This window comes from Colletotrichum lupini, chromosome 4 (assembly GCF_023278565.1).
Source record: "Colletotrichum lupini chromosome 4, complete sequence".
Taxonomy (NCBI): Eukaryota; Fungi; Ascomycota; class Sordariomycetes; order Glomerellales; family Glomerellaceae; genus Colletotrichum; species Colletotrichum lupini.
The window spans coordinates 3,077,056-3,100,237 of NC_064677.1; positions in this window are offsets into that span (position 1 = coordinate 3,077,056).

Below are 23,182 nucleotides of genomic sequence, written 5' to 3' on the forward strand. Positions count from 1 at the left end.
AATATAAGACGAATAAGTACTTATCGATACTTATACTTATACGAACGTTTTACTTTCTCTTATAAGTATATTCTCGAAGTCTACGTTACTAATATATTTACGAAGGTCTCTTAGACTTACTATACTTTAGCTAAGGCTAGAAAAAGCGAACGTACTTAAAAATAGTAATATTATAAAAAGCCGTCCTTTACTATTTCGCTTAGAGAGCATGTTTTACCCTATTAATATAATCTTATTATTAAGCTAGATAATTAGTCTTAGAGACTTAGAAATTAAACTAGGTCCGAGCCGGGCTTTAGGTATTAAAATTTATATAAAGTAAACGAAATAAATAAATCGTCGCAAAGTAGCTTAGCCTTAATATTAAAGTTTACGATTTCTTATTACCGTTATTAGTCTGTAAGGGCTGAGGTTATTATAATACGGATAGTTTAGGACTTATAAAGGAGGCGGTAATACATAATTAAGAAATGTACGCTTTAAAAGAATAAGTATAGTTTACTAAAGCCTAAAGAGAGGCTATACGGACTTTTATATATTTTTTAGTATATTTATAGCTATGCTTCCGTCTACTATTAATATAAAATACGAGATACTAAGGATATTATAATACGGCTCCGGGCCGCTTAATATATAACGAAGAATTCCTTTTATAATATAAGCTAAGTAACTATATATAGACCTTTAATTTAGCGGCTATTAAAGAATAGGTAGGTAACTCTAAACGCTAAGATAAATACTTACTATATAACTATCCTCCGCTACAAAATAGTATACTATTTTATTATTAACGAGTTCTATAATAAGTTTACTATATATTACCTAGCTAAATATAGCCCTAGGTATAATCGGCTCGTACTAAATAAAAACGCTAAAATTGCCCTTCTGCCTAGTTATATTAATAAGAAGTTAGACTTTAAGTATATAAAAAGAGCTAGATTAGAAGCGTATTATAAACGGCCTATACTAAACGGATTTCTTTTCTTATTTATAATAGAAATAGGAAGTTTTAGATTTTTTTACTATTCGTATATTTCTATTTTAGCTCGTTAAGCCCCTATTACCGACCTTAAAAAGCGTTTAAATACTACGAAACTCGGTCTTTAGTAAAGAGTCCTTTACGTATTTTAAGTTTACTTTTTTAAGTATTAGGCTCCTCGGATCGTAAGCTTATGCTATATAATCATAACGAAATTATAAATATATACGGTATTATATAGTAAACCTTTATTAGTAATATTCTATTTTAAGGCGGATAAAGTAGGTTTAGTTATAGCTGGTTAATATAAGAATTCTTTTAAAATAGATATATAGTAAATACTAATTAAAAATTAGGTTTTATTATTATTATTACGTAGTTATATATATATCGAACTAATTTTACGTAACTAATTAGAGAATAATCTTAATAGTAGAGGCAACTTTATTATAATATATTCTTATAGGCTAAGCGGACCTATAGCTAAGATAATACGTCGCTTTATACGTTAACTTTCTTACCCTTATTAACGATTTAAAGTAAATACGGTCCAGAGCTCTACTTAGTATATTAAGTTCTAAAACGTTATCAAAACGCTCTTAACGATATTTATTAGCGCTTCTTAGTTTAAATTAGCTCTAAACTAGTCTACTTTATACTATATTAGTCTAAGCGTAGTTACCCTATTACCTAAAGAAATAGATCCTCCTCTCTCTAGCCCGTAGTTATAAATCGACCTATTAAAATAGCTTAAGAATAGGTATTAAACGTGGCGCATTCTAGACCCTTTTAATACTATACCCCGTTATAAGTAAAGCTACTTAGGAAATAATATAAACCCTTCGGACGCACGAATATACTGAATTAACTAATAAGACGGGAATTATACCTTAATAATATATACTACTATTATAACTACTTATAAGACCTAGCGAGGCATTCCTTAATAAATCGACTTAGTAATAGTATTATTATAAATACTTAGTACGGGGAACCTAAAACGACTTTTTATTATAGTATACTATATAATAGCTATTCCTAAGCCGAGTATTACGTAAAGGTACGAGATTAATAAGCTTAAATAACGTAGTTAATACCGTAATCCTACTACCGTATTAAATTGTATTTCTACCCTATACGGCCTTATTACCGCTCGATAATCTATAATTATTAAAGTATTAGCTATATAATATTCTCTCTTATTATAATAAAAGGATAGAAAATAAATAAGCTCGAATTAAACTTTATTATCGTTAGTATAGGTTTTAATAGTTATTATACTTTATTTAAAATCCGGGAGGTAGGGTTCTTTACTAGGATTTTTAAATATAAAAACGACTTTAGTAGCGTCTAGTATTTTAATTAATATCCCGGTACTAAGGTTAATTCTAATACGCCCGCTTACTAATTTAGCTTACTTAGGGTCTAGGCTAATTTCTATTTTACTAAGTAGTTTCCTAATTATAAAGAAATCCGTAGGTACTTTTATTATATTAATATAACGCTAAGTTTACGTTAGGATACTATTTTTAATACCTAAATAAACGAGGTAAAGTACAATACTAAGGCCGGGCGCTAATAATTTAGGATAATTAAGGGGCTACGTACAATATTTAAGTATATAATATTTATATACGGCTTAATAAATAAGCCGTATATACTACTTTTCCTAAACTAAGACCTATTTAATAAGCTTATTATATACCTATTTATTTAGCTTAATAATCTCTTATTAACGGGTAAGAAATTTAGTATTATTAATTAAGGCGCATCCGGTTTATAAATTATATAGGAGCTTATACTACTTAATTACGAGCTAACGGTTTTTATTTATAACTTTTATATTACGCTCCTAATATATTAGAAATAGCTATTATACTAAGAGTTAGAAAAAATAAAATATTATTATAATACTATATTTATAAGAGCTAAGTTCGGCTCGTCTTTAGCCCTCTTATATAATTAGAATTCTAACCTATTACTCCGCGCGACTAAGACTAAATAAAACGACTTATTTAAATAATTATAAAATAGAGGTAGCCTCGGCTTTACGTAGTTAAATTATTATAATATTATCTTTAATAAAAAGGCTAATATATACTTATACGATTTTTAGGTTTAAAAAACGCAAAGCTAAATAATAAACTTTAATAAAAGAAATATCGTCGCGCCTTTATAATAGTTTAAATAGTTCGGATTAATATACGTTAATTTTAAAATAAACTATTACGAGGCGTCAGATTAACCGAATATTAAAGTAATAAACCTTAAGGAGACGCCGATTTGGTCCTCTAATAAGTATAGGATTCTCGCTAGTAGTTTTAATATTGTTATATACTATAACTTAGATATTATTATTATAGTTACTAGCTATAACGGCGTAATAAGTAGCTTATTAAATATAAATATTTATAATAAGAATAGTATCTAACTAAAGGATACTTAAACAAGCGGTATTAACACGTACTTTAGTATAATAGTCCCTAATATACTTAATATATTCGTACTATATAGGCCGTAAGGGCCGACGACGTAAACTAACGCACCGCTTTTTATTAAGCTCTAAGTTAACTAAGTAATAAGGCTTTTAAAGAGGATGTGCTAAGATAAGCTATATTTTATTAAGCTAGTAAAAGAGTCTTATTAATTTTAGAAACGTCTCGTAACGGACGCTTTTAAATTAACCCTCTTTTATATAGTAGTTTTTTTCTAACTTTATAAGCGCAAAAGATCGACCTTAACGGGATTACGCTTTTAAAAAAAATTATATAATATAATATACTTTTTAATTATATAATACGCGCAATATACTCTAAGTACGCACTCAATATAATATAATAATTTTAATATAAAAGCCGCTATATAATTCGGGATAGGTAAGTTACTCTCTTCGTTACGTAGCGGCGCTAACTAAAAAAGTTAATAATAAAAGTTAGTTATAAAGGTTAGCTATAATAATCGGCGGTAATAGTTAGAGGCGGCCCTTAACTATAGAAGTTCTAAACTTTAATAATAACGTAGAGGTTTTTAAAAAAAGGGCTTTATATTTACTACTCTTTATACTAGAGCTCGTAAAACTTCTTTTTATTTTTATTACTTTTAATATTACTTAAAGCTACTTTTTATTTGAACTAAATAAATCTACTAAACAAATCTACTAAATAAACCTATTAATATATAAACTACTACTTAAATAGCTAGTTAAATAACTAGTTAAGAAGTTAGCTAGTTAAAATACTACCTCGACGAGAACCTAAAAATACCTATTAATAAGTCTACCCCTCTTAGGCTAGGCGCCCTCTTTAGCTAGTTTAATACTATAATTATCGTAACTAACGTAAATATACCTAAGGATTAGTAAAATACCTTTTAATAATACGGAATTTAGCTAAGTAATAATACGAATACTATAAATAGCCGGGCCGGTACGGACGTTAAGATTTAATATATTAATACTAGCTTAAAAATTATATTTTATAAAGCTAAAAGTCCTTTTAATATAAGTTATATTATAAATATAAGGGAATATATAAGGGGCCCTCTAATTCTTAATAAAAAGGAGTATATAATACGGGATCTAGCTACTTACGCAGGCTAGTACTAAGAGGTCTTATATATATTAAAATAAGTATAGTTCGCTTTTTAAATAGCTAGGACTTAAAAGACTACGGGGGAAAGTCGGGAGCTATTAATAAAAAGAAAATAACGGTCGAGTTAGTTAACTATTTTAATTAGTAATTAGGTATAGAGCGTAATATACTTAGTTTTTTTTAATACGTAATATATAGTACGGCCCTGGCGGATTACTCTATCGGGGGGAACCTTTTTTTATAATAGTACTACGTAATAAACTAGTACAAACGTTCCTTATAAAAGAGTTAAGCTATTAGTTTATCTTAGCGGGTTTTGAGTATAAAGATAATTATATAACCGGTCTCTATATAACTAAGGGAACTTTATTATTTTTTAAAATTAAGGATAGGTTCGATTACCGTAGTTAAGTAAAAAGGAGCTTCTATATATTTATTTAGAATACTTAAAAATATACTAAATCCTTTTATACGACGCTATAATAGTATATAATATTCTATAGTAAATTTATAAATACGGTAATCTAGGGCGAGCTATAGTTAATGAGGCTCTGTTCCCCTATATATTATTTATAAGTTATTCGTACACTTTATTTTAATATAATAGCTCGGCTATTTAGACTAGCTTATCGATTTCTATTTAGGTTTAATAGTACGTATTTAGTAATAAAGTTATTAAACCTTAATAATAAAAAGGTGTTAATATTTCTTTACTAATTAGTAAGCGCTAAGATTTTATATTACGTAGAATGCCTCGTCCTTTTGCTTATATTTAGTAGTAGTTATGTTTTAAACGTAATTCCTAGGAGTTTTAAACGATATATAAAGAGAAAATTATTATATATAGAGGAGACGATATAGACGCCCCGCTATTTTATAAAAAGTCGCTATTTATAAATTTAAGGGTAAGCCCTATAGGCGCCGGCCCTTATAATTTTTATTAAGGAGGTTCGTTCTAACTAAGTCTATTAGTATGGGCGTTATTAATTATTAAATACCTATAGCTTTTTTAGAGGGCGAGACTAGTAAATATTAACATTCTTCTAAGTAAACGTATTAGGGTCTTAATAAATCAACTTTAGCTAGGGGAATATTCCCTTAATTATAGCCTTAATTTCGTTAGCTAAGGTAGAAGTATTTAGGTTTTTTTAGCCGACATACGCTATTAGGTAGGCAACCTTTATAAGCGTAGTAGGTTATAGTTAGAAATAAATTTTTAGAGAGCTAAAAGACGTTAAAAGGTTTTTAAAAAAGAGAACTAAATAAAATAGATTAAGGTTTAGTAGTCTAATTAACGGCTATTTTTATATACTATTTAAATCTTAGGGGACTCCCTTAGTAACTTAAAGCTTAACTAAGTTAGAGTAATACCTATATAGCTATAAATATTCAATAAACTAATTAATATAAAGACCTATATAACTTAGAAAAAGGTCTTAAGAAGGGTTCTCGGAGAGTATATAGGATGCGCTTTTATATACTTTAAATATAAAGAGCTATAGACTATTATAAAAGTTTTAAAGAATATATAGTCTAGGTACTAAGAACTATATATACATAAGCTAGATAAATTAACCTATAGTAGCCTACGATAATTATATTTAAATAAATAGAATTACTACGGAATAGCCTTTTTAATAGCGGAATAGTACCTTATTAATTAGATTGGATCGTATTTTAATAACTTTAATACTTTAGAAAATACCGTAAATATAATTAGCTACCGATTACCGAGCTAAGCTATGGCTTAATAAAAACTAATAACTAGCGTACTTATATTTATTATATTATAATTATAACCTTATTTATATATAATATAACTCTAATCCTATTTTATCAAGTATTATAAAGATCTAAATTTATTTTATAATAAGGAGTAGTTTTTAGTAATAATTTACTTTTATAAGCGCTAAAAAGTAAGGAGTGTTCGTTGAACTCGTTTTATTAAAAGGCACTTCTAGCTTCTTCTCTATTTTCCTTTTTTAGGTTATAAAACGTTAGTTTACTCTTATTTATACTACTTTTTTAAATTTAAAAACTATAAGAGGGCTAAATAAAAATAAAAAGTAACTCCTTATACTTAGAGTAAGTAACGGCTATATATACTTACCTTACCTTATTAATAGCTTCGTACCTATTAAAAATATAATAAAACGGCGGAACTAGATATTTTTAAAAACTATTTAATAGCTTTAGTAATATTATTTTCTTTAGAATAGCGCCGCTTATATAGACTAAACGAGGAACTAGGTAACGGTACCGAAATAATTAAAATTAAACTAATATAGAAGTACCCTAGTTTATAATAAACGGCCGACCCGACGACCTAGTAATAAGGCTCGTCGTAATTATTATTTATAAATTAATAATATATATCTTATATTAATATAACTATACCGTTTTTAAAAATACGTAAATTTAGTAAATCTATAAAAACTATTAATAATTAAAAGTATATAACGTAATATAAAATTATATTATTAAAGTATAGGCCGAGCGCATTAAGTATTTAGAGTTCGAAGTATCTCTTATAGAATTATTTTATAATACCTTCTTATTAGTAGCGTTTTTAATATCGCTCTAGGGGTCTAAACGTAAGATATTAAGTTCTATTATAGACCTATAGCTAAGCTTTAGTAACGGTATGTTTAATAATACTTTATAAGAAATATACTATTACTTACTTAATAACGATAAATTAAGTTTAGATTATAATACCTTAGTTCTTTTAATAATATTAGTAACGACTATAGTAGAGGGCGTAATTAAATAGCGTATTAAAATAAATATGGTAATATAGAGCGAGGGCCTTAGCTTAAAGAAAAAGCGTCTTGAAGAGGCTAATATCATTTCGAAACGAGCTCGTTATATTTAATAAAAAGTAATTAAATTAAAAAAGCCTATATATATTACGTATATTACTTATCTAAACTATACTTCGGACCTAGTAATTTACTAAAAAAAGCGAAAATAGTTTACTATTCTTTTTTTTATATTATAGTATATAGTGAGGTTTATTATAGTATTAAACGCTAACCTTTTTATTAAGTAGTCTACGTCCTATTACGTAGGCGATTTTAATAGAAGATATTTAATAATACTTAAGAAATCAATAGCTAAATTCTCTATATAAATTTGTATAGTCTCGTAGTAATAGTCGGGACTTATAATTATATCTCGTTACTATTATCTTCTTAGCCCCTCTTATTCCTAGACTTAAAATTACGAAGATTATCTTAATATTCTTTTACGAGGCTTAGGGCATTCTCTAGATTTTTTACTAGCTCTATAGTTACTTATTATTTAATTTTATAATATACTAGGTTATTAACCTCCTTTTACCTAGCGACCTCTCCTAACTAATGCTCTAAAGTAGGGTTATATTAACGTAAAAGTAGTTTTTTAGAACTAATATATTTATAAAAACTATCCTAACTAACTAGATTTAGTAATATATACTAAAGTTAGTCTTTATATTCCTAAGTCGGTTACTAAGCTACGTAATAATAAATTACGTTACTAGACTAGCAATATCCTTAAATTCGTTTTACTTATTATTCTATTATACTTAACCCGTTTTTTCTAATTTAGTTAACTAATATTACTCACATTTTTAGTTATTTTACTAGCTAAAGACTAGTATAGACGTTATATCTAAAGTTATACATATAGTAGGTATTAGGCGGGACTCGAAGGTAAGATAGTAAAGGATATATCGACGTTACTATTTAGGAAATATATAGCTTAATTATAAATACGTAGAGTTATATCTTAATAAGTAGCGACGACTAGACTATATATACTTATAAAATCCTATATTACTTAGTAATTAGTTCCTTTATTAATAAGGTTTAGAGTTAGTTAGTTTAGGGCCGAGAACGAGTGAGTAGTTACGGAGTAAATCCTTAGAGTCTTCCTAACTCTAATAATAGACCTATATATATAGGTTAGTAAATACCGCTCCGGTTACGATTAAACCCTAGGTTTTTAATATATAGTCCCGTTACTATAGCTATTTATAGTCCCCTCTATATATAATACTAAAAGAAAGATCGGCTAGCGGTCCTCGATAGTCTAATTACTAAGACTATAACTTTATAAACGCTAAAAGTAGCCGACTCGTTCTATTTATTAATATAGGCTATATTATAAGCCGACTATTAGTTTATAAAAAAAGGTTTATTTTTTATAAAAACGGGCGCCGTAATTAGTTATAATCCTTAATAACGGAGTAGTTTATAAATAATAACGTAGTTTAGACGCCTACGTGCGCAAAACTAACGGTAAGTTATAAGTTATTTATAGTATTATATATATACTTTAATTTCCGAGCGCGCTTAATACTTTTATATATATACTATTAAGGGTGCGAAACGCGCACTAGTAATAGAAGTGAATTAATAGTCGCTATTTAAAATAGCTTTAATATCGCTCTATAATATCGAAAAGATTTTTATAGTAAATGGCCTTGAAAATGCTATATAGATTAGAAAAATAGAAAATGGTCCCTGTCTTTTTGGTAACGTAGTAGCTGAGATTTTTAAGACTATTGACTTGATCTTATGCGATTATTAAGTTATTTTATTTATAACTTAGGGCTTTATAGCGGATCACGGTGGGGTAGGGACATAGTAGGGATATAGTAAAGGAATATTATTTTAGATATTACGAAATCGTAGAGTAAAAGTAAATATTCTATACTAGGTTAAATAAAACGTAACGTCTTTATTAAGGAAGCGGAGGCCTAATATAGTTATAGAATACTATATTTACTTCTTAACTATACTATTGGATATACTAGGACGAACATACTTACGATTATAGTATCTAAACCTAACGCTTAGTAACTTTAGAAATTACTAGCTACTCTCGTATTTTACTATATATATCTAGAGGACGAGGAGCTATTTATATTATACTAAGTATCTTCTTAGAATATCTAAACGGACGATACTAGTATAGTAGTAGGTATACTCTTCTTAGACTTCGGTATTACTAAAAGAGTCGTAAAGCGTTAGTAGTAGGTCGCTTATTTAATAAATAATTCTCTATTTATAAATTAATTTCGTCTATTCAAGGGTTGTCTAAGCGACCTAGCGAGTATACCGCTTTCTACCTTGTAATAAGGGCGAGCTTTTAAAGCCTAGGAAGCTATTAAATAGCTAGAATAAGCTCCTACGTTTAATTAGTATATATATATTAGAGGCTATATCATATACTAATATAAAACCCCCCGATAGAGTAATTTACCGGGGCCGTACTATATATTACGTATTAGGGAAAACTGGGTATATTGCGCTCTATACTGAATTTTTAATTAAAACTCCTAACCTTCCTCCGCTCTTAGCTATTTAAAAAGCGAGCTATACTTATTTTAGTATATATAAAACCTTTTAATACTAGCCCGCGTAAGTAGCTAGATCTTATATTATATACTCTTTTTTATTAAAAGTTAAGGGGCCCCTTATATATTCTTTTATATTTATAATATAGCCTATATTAAAAGGATTTTTAGCTTTATAAAATATAATTTCTAAATTAACGTTAATATACTAAATCTTAACGTCTATATTAGCCCGGCTATTTACGGCGTTCGTACTATTACCTAGCTAAATTCCGTATTATTAAAAAGTACTTTACTAATCTTTAAGTATACTTACGTTAGTTATAATAGTTATAGCGTCGAGCTAGCCGAAAAAAGCGCTTAGTCCGAGGGAGGTAAACTTATTAACGAGTATTTTTAGAGTAGGTTCTTGTTAAAGTAGTATTTTAACTAGCTAACCTCTTAACTAGTTATTTAACTAGCTATTTAAGTAGTAATTTATATATTAATAAGTTTATTTAGTAAATTTATTTAGTAAATTTATTTAGTAAATTTATTTAGTAAATTTATTTAGTAAATTTATTTAGTTTAAATAGAGCTTTAGGCGATATTAGAAGCGATAAGGATAAAAAGAATTTTTACGAGCTCTAAGTAGTAAATATTAGCCTATTTAGCCCTTTTTTTAAAAAACCTTTACGTTACTATTAAAGTTTACAACTTCTATAATTAAGGGCCGCTTTTAACTATTACGGCCGACTATTACGGCTAACTATTATGGCCGACTTTTATTATTAACCTTTTTAACTAGCGCCGTTATAGGGCAGCTTACTTATCCTAAGTTATATAGCGGTTTTTATATCGAAATTATTATATTACGTTAAGCGCGTATTTAGGGTATATTGCGCGTATTATATAATTAAAAAGTATACCGTATTATATAATTTTTTTTAAAAGCGTAATCCCGTTAAGGTCGATCTTTTATACTTATAAAGTCGGAAAAAAACCACTATATATTAATATAAAAAGCAAGTTATATACTAAAAACGTATGGGGTATAAAGGACTCTCGCGGTACGGTACTTTAGAAAAACTACTAATACTTATAAAAGTAATATAAGATACCTCTTTCGATTAGGTTAATATAGTCTTAATCGACGATATTATAACTAAGGGAAAGAGGATAATATTAACTAAATCGGAAGGGTAAACTTCTTAATCGTTTTATATTATTATATTTAAAAATAAATTATTAAAAAGGCTTTAGTTCGATCTTAAAAAGTATATATATAATTAAAATAAAAATCCGTATTACTAAGCTTTTATTTTTAATTAAGGCTTTCTTTTTTATATTTTATTTTAATTAGCTTTTTTATAAATCCCTAAACTTAATTAGCTTTTAAAAGGATTACTAAGACTAATTACTCTACCCTATTTTAATCGTTTTTTAATTTCTTTTTCCTCCGATTTTTTATAAAAAGAAATTATTTTAAATTAGTCCTAATTACTATATATAATAGATCGTATTAAGCCCTCTACTTACTTTTTTTCTTTATAACTACCTTTTTCGCTTCTTCTACTTTTTTTACTTAGTTCTTATCCCATTCTTTCTTAATAATCTCCCGATCTTAACCTTTATTACTTTAATTTTTCTTAGCTCTTTTTATTAATAATAATATTTAAAGAGTATAGGCTAGAGTTATATATATAGCTTTTATAATCAGGTCGTTATATTAATTAACTTATTACTCTTTTATACTCTTATTAATATCGGTTTTATTTATATATATATTATAATATTATAAAAAGTCTTAATAAAATTTAGCTAGTCCTTAATATTAGCGTTTACTATTTTTTCATATAATCTAATCGTAATTAGAGAGGGTATGTTTAATAACGTCCTATTTTAATTAGACCCTTAGTACTTTAATTAAAGTTTTTATAATAAGGCTATCTCCGCTCTTAATTAAAGTATTTAAAGGACTACTTTCTTAGTTATTTAGATTAGCTTTATTAAGAGCCGGGCTAAGGTATAATAATAACTTAAGTAGTAATATATTTAATAAAGACTACGTAACTTAATAAGTCTTAGGGGTATTAATTAAGTATATAAATTAATTATTAATAATAGCGTTTAGACACTAGTTAATAGCCTTTATTAGTTTAATTACTTACGGAGTCCGATTAGGGTCACTACTTATTATAAATCCTCGGGTATTCTTTAGTATTTTTAAGGATCGATATAGTAAAGTTAACTTTTTAAAAATAATAAGTTTTTAATTAAGGCTCTTAATTATATCCTTCGTTTTTTAAAATATATAAGATCTATAGGAGTATAATAATTATAATTACGTAAGTTATAAGTTTTTAGATCTTATTTAGTAAATTTAAGGCTAGGTAGGTAAGAACCGGACTTTTAAAGAGTCGGCGCTTTATAAACGTTAGTTATAATATAATTAGAATTATCTAAGTTAGTATAGGGCCTATTTTTAAAGTCCTAATTATATATTATATTTTTAAAAGACCTTTTTAAGGGAGGTCTTATTATATTAAAAGGGTAATAACCGTTATATTAAAACTTATAGCTAATTTATTAAATTTAAGCCGCGCGGAGTTTATTATTAAACGGTCTAAGGTATTTATAAGTTATTTAGTATATATTATAAGTTAAGTTAAGCTAGCTATATCGAACTACGTTACGAAACTATTTAAGTATATATAAACCGTATTCCTATTTATTTAGTTATTATACTATAGGGACTACGTAAGTGCTTATATCGATTAGTTATTAAATATAAAAAGGCGTATTAATCTAATTATAAAAGGCCTTTAGTACTTAAATATTATGAATAAATATCTTTTTTAAATACCTAAGATCTTACTTCGGATCGTACTAATAAACTATACTATCTTATTAATTAATAATTATTTTTATAAAATAGCCCGGATTATTAGTATAAAAAGAGAAGATTACTAAGTATACCGAAGTTTTAATCTTTTATGTAGTTTTTTAAGTTTAAGGGATTAGGATAGGGGTTTTATTTAGTTTAAAAATACTCTCTTATCCTTTTTTAATTATAATTATATTATATACTAGAGCAAGGTCTCGTATTATAACTTCTATTATAAATCCGATTTTATATTTTTAAATTTAGTCTTTACGTAATAAGCGTTTTTAAAAATTATAATAATTAATTAGGGCTTTTATTATTTTATAATAGCTCTATCCTATTTAAGTCTTCTCGTTTTCTAAACCTTTAAAAGCCTCGGGGCGCTAATTAAAAAAGGGAAGTGCGTCCTTTATATTAAGCTAATTAAAAATATTAAATTTACGAGGGGTTAAGATTACTTGGAAAAAACTAGTTCGTTTAAATACTAAGCTTAGGTAATAATTAATATATACTTTATATTAATAGTTCGTATTAAAATTAATAAACTAAGAGTTTTTAATAGTTCGTATTAAAATTAATAAATTAAGAGTTTTTAATATTCGTTATAGTCTTAGGGTTAGTCTTATTAAAAATAATATATCTATTTAAATTCTACCTTTTTAATTAGTATTTAATATCGCTTTTAAAGTTTTTTATTATAATCGGGCCCTAAATTTATACTACGTCCTTTTTATTATCTAGTTTAAAAAGAGAGATAGGGGGAGAAGAGGCTATTATAAATAGCTAGGTTAATATTTATATAATAAAGTAAGAAGTTAAATTAAAAAAGGTTTAATTAGTAATAATTATAGGGAAGTAGTAACTTAGGTCTAAAAGTATAAGGGAAGGCTAAAGAGTATCTAAGTTAAAAATAGCTACTTAATAATAATAATAGTAGTTAAAAAAAGAAAAAGAAAAGTTAGGTAACTAGGTAAAAAGCTACCCTTTTATATTAATTACGAGGTAGCCTTTATTAATTAAAAAAAAAGCGCTAAATTATAAATAATAAAAAAGCCCTAATCTTATAATTTACTCTTTCCTCTTTTTATATAATAGCTATAATTTAGTATCGATTAGCTAAGAGGCCTATAGTACTTTCCTTTTTAATACCCTAGATCTAAGGGGGGGTATATAAAGGCCTTTTCTTAATCTTTCTAATCCCTTTTTATTTCTTTTTTTTAATAATAACTTCTTAATTATAATTATCTTTTTCTACTTATTCTCTCTTCTTTTTTTAATAATATAATCTATTTACTTATTATATTTAATACTTCGGCTATTAATAACGCGTATCGGATTACTAAAACTACTTATTATAACGTCCGGCTTTAGTAGTATTCCTCCTCTATTTCTAAAAAGGTTAATTTTTTAAAAGCTTAGGGTTATAAGTTCTAAGAGGTTAATAAAAAGTAAACTATAATAAGTACTATGTTATTTAATCTTTTTAATTCTTATCCTAATTTAACGTTCCTCCTTCTTAGATCCTTAAAACTACTAATTAATTAACTCTTTTTAAATTAATTAGAGAGCTTTATACCGAATTCTATATTATAAATCCTTAAGTTAATAAGTATATTAAAAAATAAATAGCTTAGAAGTTTTAGTAATTAACTACGAATTAAAACGTTATTCAGAAGTACGTTTATAAACGGGGTATTATAAGTAGATCGTTTTTATAGAGCTATTAGGTTTTTATTAATTATAACTATACTAATCCCTTTAGCCCTCTATTTTAATAACTAAGTAAGCGAACTCTTATTATTAATTCTTTAATTATCTAGGCTTATAGCGTTCGGAATACTATACTTTATAATTATTACGCGAGGTCTTTTTAAAAATATATTAGTTTTAATATTAATAAGCTAGTTAAAAAGAGAGTCCCTTACTTTAAGTACGTTTTTTTACTAAATTACTTTAATAATCGATATAGTAATTATATATATTCTAAGGGTAAGAAATACTACTTCGAGAAGAGCTATAATTAGTAAGATATTAAATAATCCGGGGCCGACCTTAAGTAAGGCTATTATTATTATTATATAATAAGTAATAATAGGGTAGCGTCTCTAATCCTAACTAATATTAAAAAAGTTAAGACTTCGGTTTATATAGTTTTTAACTATATTAATAATACTAAGGCCGAGGAAAATAAGTATAATTCCGTTCTTAAGGATACCACTTTAATATACTTTATTAAAAACTACGTATTTATAATTTATAAAAGTTATTAATATATTAAAATAAGATAAGTAAAATAAGAAGCTATATAAGCTAAGCTAAATACTAAGCGGGCTTAATTAACTAAGGAACTCGGCTTAAATACTTAAAGAGAGGGATAGGGTTTTTTAATATAATTATATAGTTGATAAATAAAGTCGTTAGGTTTTTAATTATAATAACTAAAAAATAATTCTTTTCTTCTTATCGTCTTTTTACGTTTTTATTTTAAATTTAGGTAAAAGGATAACTAAAGAATTAATAAGATTTAGTAATATCCCTATAAAATAAATATTTAATAAATAAAGCTCGTAGTTTATATTAGGGATTTAGTAATAATAAGAAGTAATCTACCCCTCTTAAGAAGCTTTTATTTATAATCGGGTTTACTTAGTAAGTAATAGAGTATCCTCGTCCCTAAAGTTTATTATATTATTATTATAATCGAGAGGTAGAATTACGGTTTTAATTATATTATCCTATAAGGATAGAAAGTTAGCTAAGTTAAAAATAAAGTTATTATAAAGATTAGACTCGTTAAGTAATAAGTAGAGGCCTTCTGGAGACTTTAAGAACTTTTTAAGCTAATTATTAATATAAGTAGCCCTTGTAATTAGGTTATTAATAAGCGTTTTTAGCTAATATAACGATCCGTTCGGAGCGGCTAAGTAAATATGAAAAGGTCCTTATTAATAATAATTAAGCTTTTTAAAAGTTAATATATCGATCTTTTATTAAACGTTAAAAACGAGAACTAAATCGCTAAGTTATAACTTTATTAATTAAAAAGAGTACGAGGAGTTAAACTAGTTACGGGTTTAGGCTCGATATTAAGTAACTTTATTAGCTATAACTTTTTAATTATTTATTAAAAAGGTAAAAGCTCGTAATCGGGCCTAGACCTTTTAATCCGTTATATATATATTTTTTTAATTAAGTACTTTCTAAATCGCCGTTTTCTTTTTAATTAGGGTCGTTATATAACGACTATAAATAAAATAGAATAGTATATAACTTAATAATACTTCAATAATTATCTTATTTTTAAAAAGGGCTGTAGTAAATATAGGTTTAATATCTTTTTTTCTTTAACTTAATTAAATACGAAGTATATATATAATAAGTTAATAACCCTTTTTAAAGAGCCCGTTAGCACAAGGGTTATAAGCTAATATAACTTTTTATTAAGTACTATATCGTTAATTAAGCTAAGTAATAGCGCTTATATTCTCTCGTCCCCCGTTAATAATTAAGGTACCGTAAATCTTATAATAGTAAATAATATCTTTTTAAATAAACTTCGTAATATTTTTTAATATAGCGTCCGTTATAATCCGTACTTCTAAGTACCTTATAAACTTATAACGCGCCTTAATAACTTTTTATTTACCTATATACTAAATATTCAAGTAAACTTTAAAAAAAAGTTCGTAAATCGGGACCGTAAATATATAGGGGTCGTTAAAGCGTTATAATCTAGCTTTTTAATAAGCTTTATAAGGTATAATTAGCTCCCGGGCTTAAGTATATATTCTTAGCTAATAATATTATTTTATAAAATAGAAATAAGTAGCCTCTCGTCCCCTATACTTAGATTTATTATATATTTTATTACTTAGGTCTACTTAGTAGCGCTTATTATTAATTACTTAGGTAAGTTAGGGGTAAGTCTTTATTCCTTATTAAAATAGAAGTTTATTTTATATAATAAATCGCATCGTTATCTATTTAAAATATCTAAACCGATTAAAAGGTATACTCGCTAGCCTCTTTAAAATAAAAAAGAAATAGGTAATTTATTTTAAAAGATCTATTTATTATTTATCTAGCGCTAGTATATCGGCCGGAATATTTATTTCTTATACCTAATTAATAGTAGCGTTATTACGGCTATATACTATAAGAAAAAAGTTCTTTATAACGCGTACTTATAAAACTCCTGCGTTAATAAAGTCCTTAATATCTTTATTAAGCTCTATTTTAATCAAGTTAAATTAACTAAGGGGTTTTTTTAAAAAGCTATTCGCTATAATATTTTTCTTTTTATTAATATACTTAATCTTAAAGTCGAAAAGTCTAATTTAAAAGAGCTATCGCGTTATTATTATTAATAATAAGTTATTCGCTATATTATTAATCTAAGTAATTAGAACCTAGGCGTTAGGTTTTAATAAGAAGTTAATCTTAAATAAATAGTTATAAAGACGCTTTAGGCTTATTAAAACGCCTCGTATTTTAAGCTTATTAAAGTTATAATTAAGTTCTAGCCCGCGCTATAATCTACTCTTATATTAAGTAATAATATGCTTATTATTAACAATCTAACTAAGCGTATTACCCTATCTTTTAATACTAATATTTATTATAAAAGTAATTTACCTAGCTTCGGTACTATAGTTTAATAGAACTAGAACGGGGGTAGTAATAATTACCTTTTAAGCGTTTTTATAGCCTCGATCTACAGCGCTCCTTATTTAAAAAATTAGTTCTTATTAAATAGGGAGTATAATAGTACTATTATAAAAAAAGAATACTTAATTTAGTAGTAATAGAAGGTAATAATACTAAGAAACGATCTAATTTCTAAGACGTTTAAGTATTTTATTTATTTAAAGATTTTAAGGACTTTAGCTTAATTAAGCCGTTTCTTTTTTATACTATAGAGGTAGCTTATAATAATTATAAATAGCTAGTATTATTATAACTTCGCTCTAGAAATAGTATAGCTAGCTAGCTCGATATTAACTAAGACCTAATTAATATTTTAAAAATACTCGTAAATAAATTACTAAATCCCGGGATAGTTAGTTAGATATTTATTATTATAGTAGGATTACGGGCCTTTAATTATAATATTATTAATAAAAGCGCTATAGTATTTTAGAATTAGGTTATAGAGAATATAAATTATAATCCGATAGAACTAGGCTACTAAATATATTACTTTTTATAAGAGGGTATAATATTTATATAGCCTGAGTAAAGTTAAAAAGGTCGTTAAATCGCAGCTCTTTTTATTTAAAAAGATCTAATCGTAATTAAAAAAGAAATTTAAAAAAAGGATAAGCTAATTTATAATAAATTCTTTTAAGAACTCGTTAGTATTAAGTAGTTACTAAGCGTTTCAAAAAGTAATAGCGTTAACCTTAATTATTAAGTTAATTAGCTAAAGACTACTGTCTGTTTTTATTATTAAGAACTAAGGGTTTTAATACGTAGTATAGCTTTTTTTAATAATACCTCGGGCGATACGTTTTTATATTATTTCGAAGGCTTTTAATAATAGAGCCTTTAGGATAGGGATACCTTTTACTTATTAAGCCTTATAGGGTATAGTTTTAATTAATTATAATAGCGCGATTATAAAGTTAAAGCGGCCGTATTTAGAGAAGTCTTATACTAATACCTTTTTTTAATTAAAAAGTATTTATTTAAAGAGATCTTATTTACGAAGTAGGAGGTAGTTATAATTCTTAATAATAACTTAGAGTCGATCGTTCGTTAATTTAAAGCCTAGTTTTATATTTAATATTTTTATAAGGGCCCGATCGGTCTTATAGCTTATTCTTAACCTTTTTAACCTTTTTAAGTTTTTAATAAGGATTATTATTAAGTATTAATTTATTAAAAGGCGCGTCATTAACTAACTAGACTTTCTAATCTTTTTTTTTATATATTATATTAATTTTGATAGTATAAGGAATTCTATAAAAAGCTTTTTTAATTACTTTATATAACTTTAACGCTTCTCCTCTTAGTTTTTTAATTTATTATTCGATATATAACTCTTCTTATTAAGAAGTAAGTATTTTTGTTAAGAAACGTAAATCGTTTTAATTAGCCGTTTAATTTAGCTTATTTTTAGTTTTATTACGAGTAGTTACTATTACTCTCTTAATTTATATAATTTAAAGCTAGATTATATAGAGCGCAACCGTAATTATAATCTAGTTAGCTTAGTTTTAGTTTAAAACTACTATAATACGCTCGTCTTTTTTTAGTTCGGATTCTAAGTAGGGGTTATTAAAATTAGTAGTATTCTTAGTTATATTATTAGTATTTAGTTTTTCAATCCGAAGACTTCCTCTATATATTATTTAAAATAGAATAAGATATCCTTTATATTTTAAAAACCGTTCATTTTAATTATCCTTACGGGGATCCTTAGCCTCGCGTTTTTAATATAAATTAGAATAGTAATTATTAATTTATTATATCCGAAAAATAGCTTAGTATTTTATATAAATAGAACACTTAGTAATAACGGATTAGAGGTCTCTCGCTCGTTTTTAATAAAGAAATAAGTAGTTATTTTAAATTTATTAATTTATATATCTATAAAGTAGAAGCTATTGAAAGTTATTTAGTTAGCTAGATCGTACTTAAACGTCTATATTTAGAGTTTTATTATTATATAGGAAATATTAGCTTTTTTAACGTATTATTTTAAGAGGATATTAACTTATGCCCTAGTATTTAGGATGATAACGATCGTTAAACCCTTATTATTCTAATTTACACTAAATATTTAAATTTTTAACTATAAGTAGGCGTTTAAAATTATAGAAATTAGAAGCTTAGAAATCGGATTAGCGCTTCTAACTTCATCAATCTTAGCTATATAGCTCGGCTTTAAAAAGAGGTTCTTATTATACTTATTAAAGAAATCCTTAATATCCTTTTATTATTATTTATTTTTTATTAAATTAGCTAAGGATCTCGGAGCTTTTAATAAGATTTTATTAGTATTAAAATACCCTTAATTACGTATTAAAGTTATTATTATTATAATATATTTTAATATAATTCTTTATAAAAGGTTTATAAAAAACGAGATCGGGACCTCGAGCCTCTTTTTTATTAACCTTTTAGCCTTAATCTTAAGGTTAAGGTTGCGGGGCTAATTTATAGTTATTACTTTTTAAGTTTTATAAAAAAGAGGCTCTTAGGTTCTTTAAGTATTAGTATTATAAGTATTAATTAAAACTTTAATAAGCTAGGGCCTAGAGGTAGATCTAAGAGTTACGTTTTTTACTATTTTAAGAACCTCGTTATTATTATCGATTTTTATAATTTTCTTTTTTAATTAAAAAAAGAAACCGTCTTTTTTTTAAATTATAAAAGCTAGTTTAGGCTATTAATATCATATGTTTTTTTAAAATATAGTTTAGTTACTAAGGTACGATTCTTAAGAAGTCTTTCCTTATAAACGGTATAAACGTTTATTTAGTTATAATAACCTAAATAAGGTCGTACTATATAAACGTATTTAACCGTACTTATAAGATTAGTAAAAAAGAATATAGGTATAGTTTACTAAGGTAGTTTAATTTAATAATTTAAAATCTATTTAGTTGAAAGTTTAGTATCTTTTTAAGTTAATATATTTACTACGTAAAAAAAGAGGGTAATACGATTAGTAATTGCGTACTTTCTTTTATTTTTAATTATAGTAAAAGGGATATTATTTATAAACTTATACCCGTTACGCTTTTTATAATACTAAGCTCTTTAAGCTAAAATAATAAGATAGGTATCCTTATCAAGAGTATACTAACCGTAATCCCTAATAATTTAATAATATCAACTTTAGTAATATTAATAGCGATCCCTAGGTTTTATAATTAGGGGCCGATTAGGACGCGTAGTACTTATATTAAATATATAAGTAGGGTCTTAAAAATAAACGCTATTTTAATAGATTTTTAACTTATTTATCTTATTAACTAGGTTAGAATTAGTAGTATTATTAGCGGCTACCTAAGTAACCTAGACCTTTATTATTAACTAATAATATCATTAGCGGTTTAGATATTAATACTAAATATTATTACGTACTTAAGGAATAGGGGGTCGTAATAAGGGTTCGGGTTAACTTTAATCGTTTATAAAGAGTAGGCTATATTCTTTTTTATATATAATCGCGTTAAAAAGTCTTATTTTAAACCTCGTATATTTTATCAATTTAATAAAGCTATTTAAAATAACCCCGACTTCTTTTATTATTTCTTTTATAATATCAATATAGAACCGCTTATATATAGCTTTAATTAAGCTCTTATTAATTATAATATAAAGGTCTTATTACTTAATAAAAGTAATAACGTTATTAATTTTAGTAAATAGTACTTAAATAGAGTTTAAATTAGAAAATAAAATAAGTAGCCCCTTAGTAACCTTTTTAATTTATTTTTCCTTATTTAAAAAGCGATTAGTATCTTATTTTTTATATTCTTATAAACAAAATCCTTAGCTTAGGCTTAGGGTAATCCTCTAATTACGTTTTTAATTAGAGTTTAATAATCTCTTCTTATAATATATATAATAAGCTTATTTTTAAATTAGTCCGGGACTTTATTAATTTTATACTAATCCTCGAACGTTTTTAAGAAGTTTACGATATTATTATTTTTAAAGACTATAGTCCTTTTTTAATTAGGGAATAGTATTTTATAAAAACTTATATTTTTTATTAAATTAGGCTAAGGAATTATAAGAACCTTAATTTAAAGCATAATAGTTTAGATTTAAGTAGCGATAGTGCTTAAAAAGGTATTAATTAAGGTATTTATTTTAACCTAAGTTATAATTAGTTTTTTTTAATTAAATTAGTAAGTAAATTTATTAAAAAGGGTAGCTTTTTCAATATTAAATAACTCCGCAGCCTATAGGTCTTAATAAACTATAAAAGTTAGTTTAGTAAATAGTTTATTTAAAGTAAAAGGGTTAAGTTCGTATAATCAAACGTCCTAAGGGGCGCTAATAGTAGCGAAAGTAACGTATTAGTTATTTATATTTACGATTTAAAGTTATTGAAAATATAGTTTATTAATTCTATTTATAATTTTAATAGTTTTATATTAGTTTATTTATTTTAAATAGAGTTTAGAAAGAGAGGAAAGGAGCCGTCTTAATAATTAGAGCGTAGCCGTTATTCTAATTAACGTAATTTAGGCCGTTCTTCTTAGTCCTTATTATATATATAACTAAAGTTTTAATTAGACGTCGTATTAGGCTTATAATAATAATAATTAAAATTATTAGTAAGTCTAGTTAAAAGCTAGTTTTATAAGCGTCCTTAGCCTAATATATCCGCACTTCTAAATAGGTTTATTATTAAGTTTTTAAGCTATATTAATTAGTAAAAAGAAGTTTAGTTAAATAATTAGTTATACTTATTAAGGTATTTTATTAGTTCTAATCCTAACTCGTTATTGGTTTTATTATTTTATTATAGTATCTTATACTTAGGCTTAATTCGGTCCTAAGTATTTACGTCTTTTTCTATTTATTTATCTTATTCGCCTCTTAGGGTCTATTATATCCCCCGTTTTATTAAATAAGAAGCCTTTTTTATACGTCTTTGTTTTTATATCTTAATTATCTAATCGTCTTTTTTTAAATTAGAGTCTTACTACTTATATTCGTTTTAATCGTTATACCGTTTTCCCTAATTAATAATTTAAAATATCTCTAATCAAGTTAGGCTTTCTCTTATTTATTTTCTTATTTAATAAAAAAGGGATTTTTAAAAGGGGAGATTATTAGAAACGTATAAGGTATAAGGGACTCTCGCGGTGCGGTACTTTAAAACAATTACTAATATTTATAAAAATAATATAAGATACCTCTTTTAATTAGGTTAATATAGTCTTAATTAATAGAGCTATAACTAAGGGAAAGAGGATAGTATTAACCGGATTAAAAAAGTAGACTTTTTAATCGTTTTATATTATTATATTTAAAAATAAACTATTAAAAAAGCTCTAGTTCGATTTTAAAAAGTATATATATAATTAAAGTAAAAGTCCGCGCTACTAAGCTCTTATTTTTAATTAGGGCCCTTTTTTTTATATCTTACTCCGATTAGCTCTCTTATAGATCTTAGACTTAATTAGCTTTAAAAAGGACCGCTAGAACTAATCGCCCTACCCTATTCTAGTAGTTTTTAATATATTTTATATCCTACCTAGCTAACGTATATAGTTATAAAAAAAACCCCAAGGCGTCTTCTTTTTTTATTAACTACGTATAATATTTAAGCCGTCTATATTCTTTATCTCTTAACTAACTCCCGATCAATATCTAAAATTAAATATTAAACTTTTTTTTAAGTACAAATAATAATAATATAATTTATATTTTAT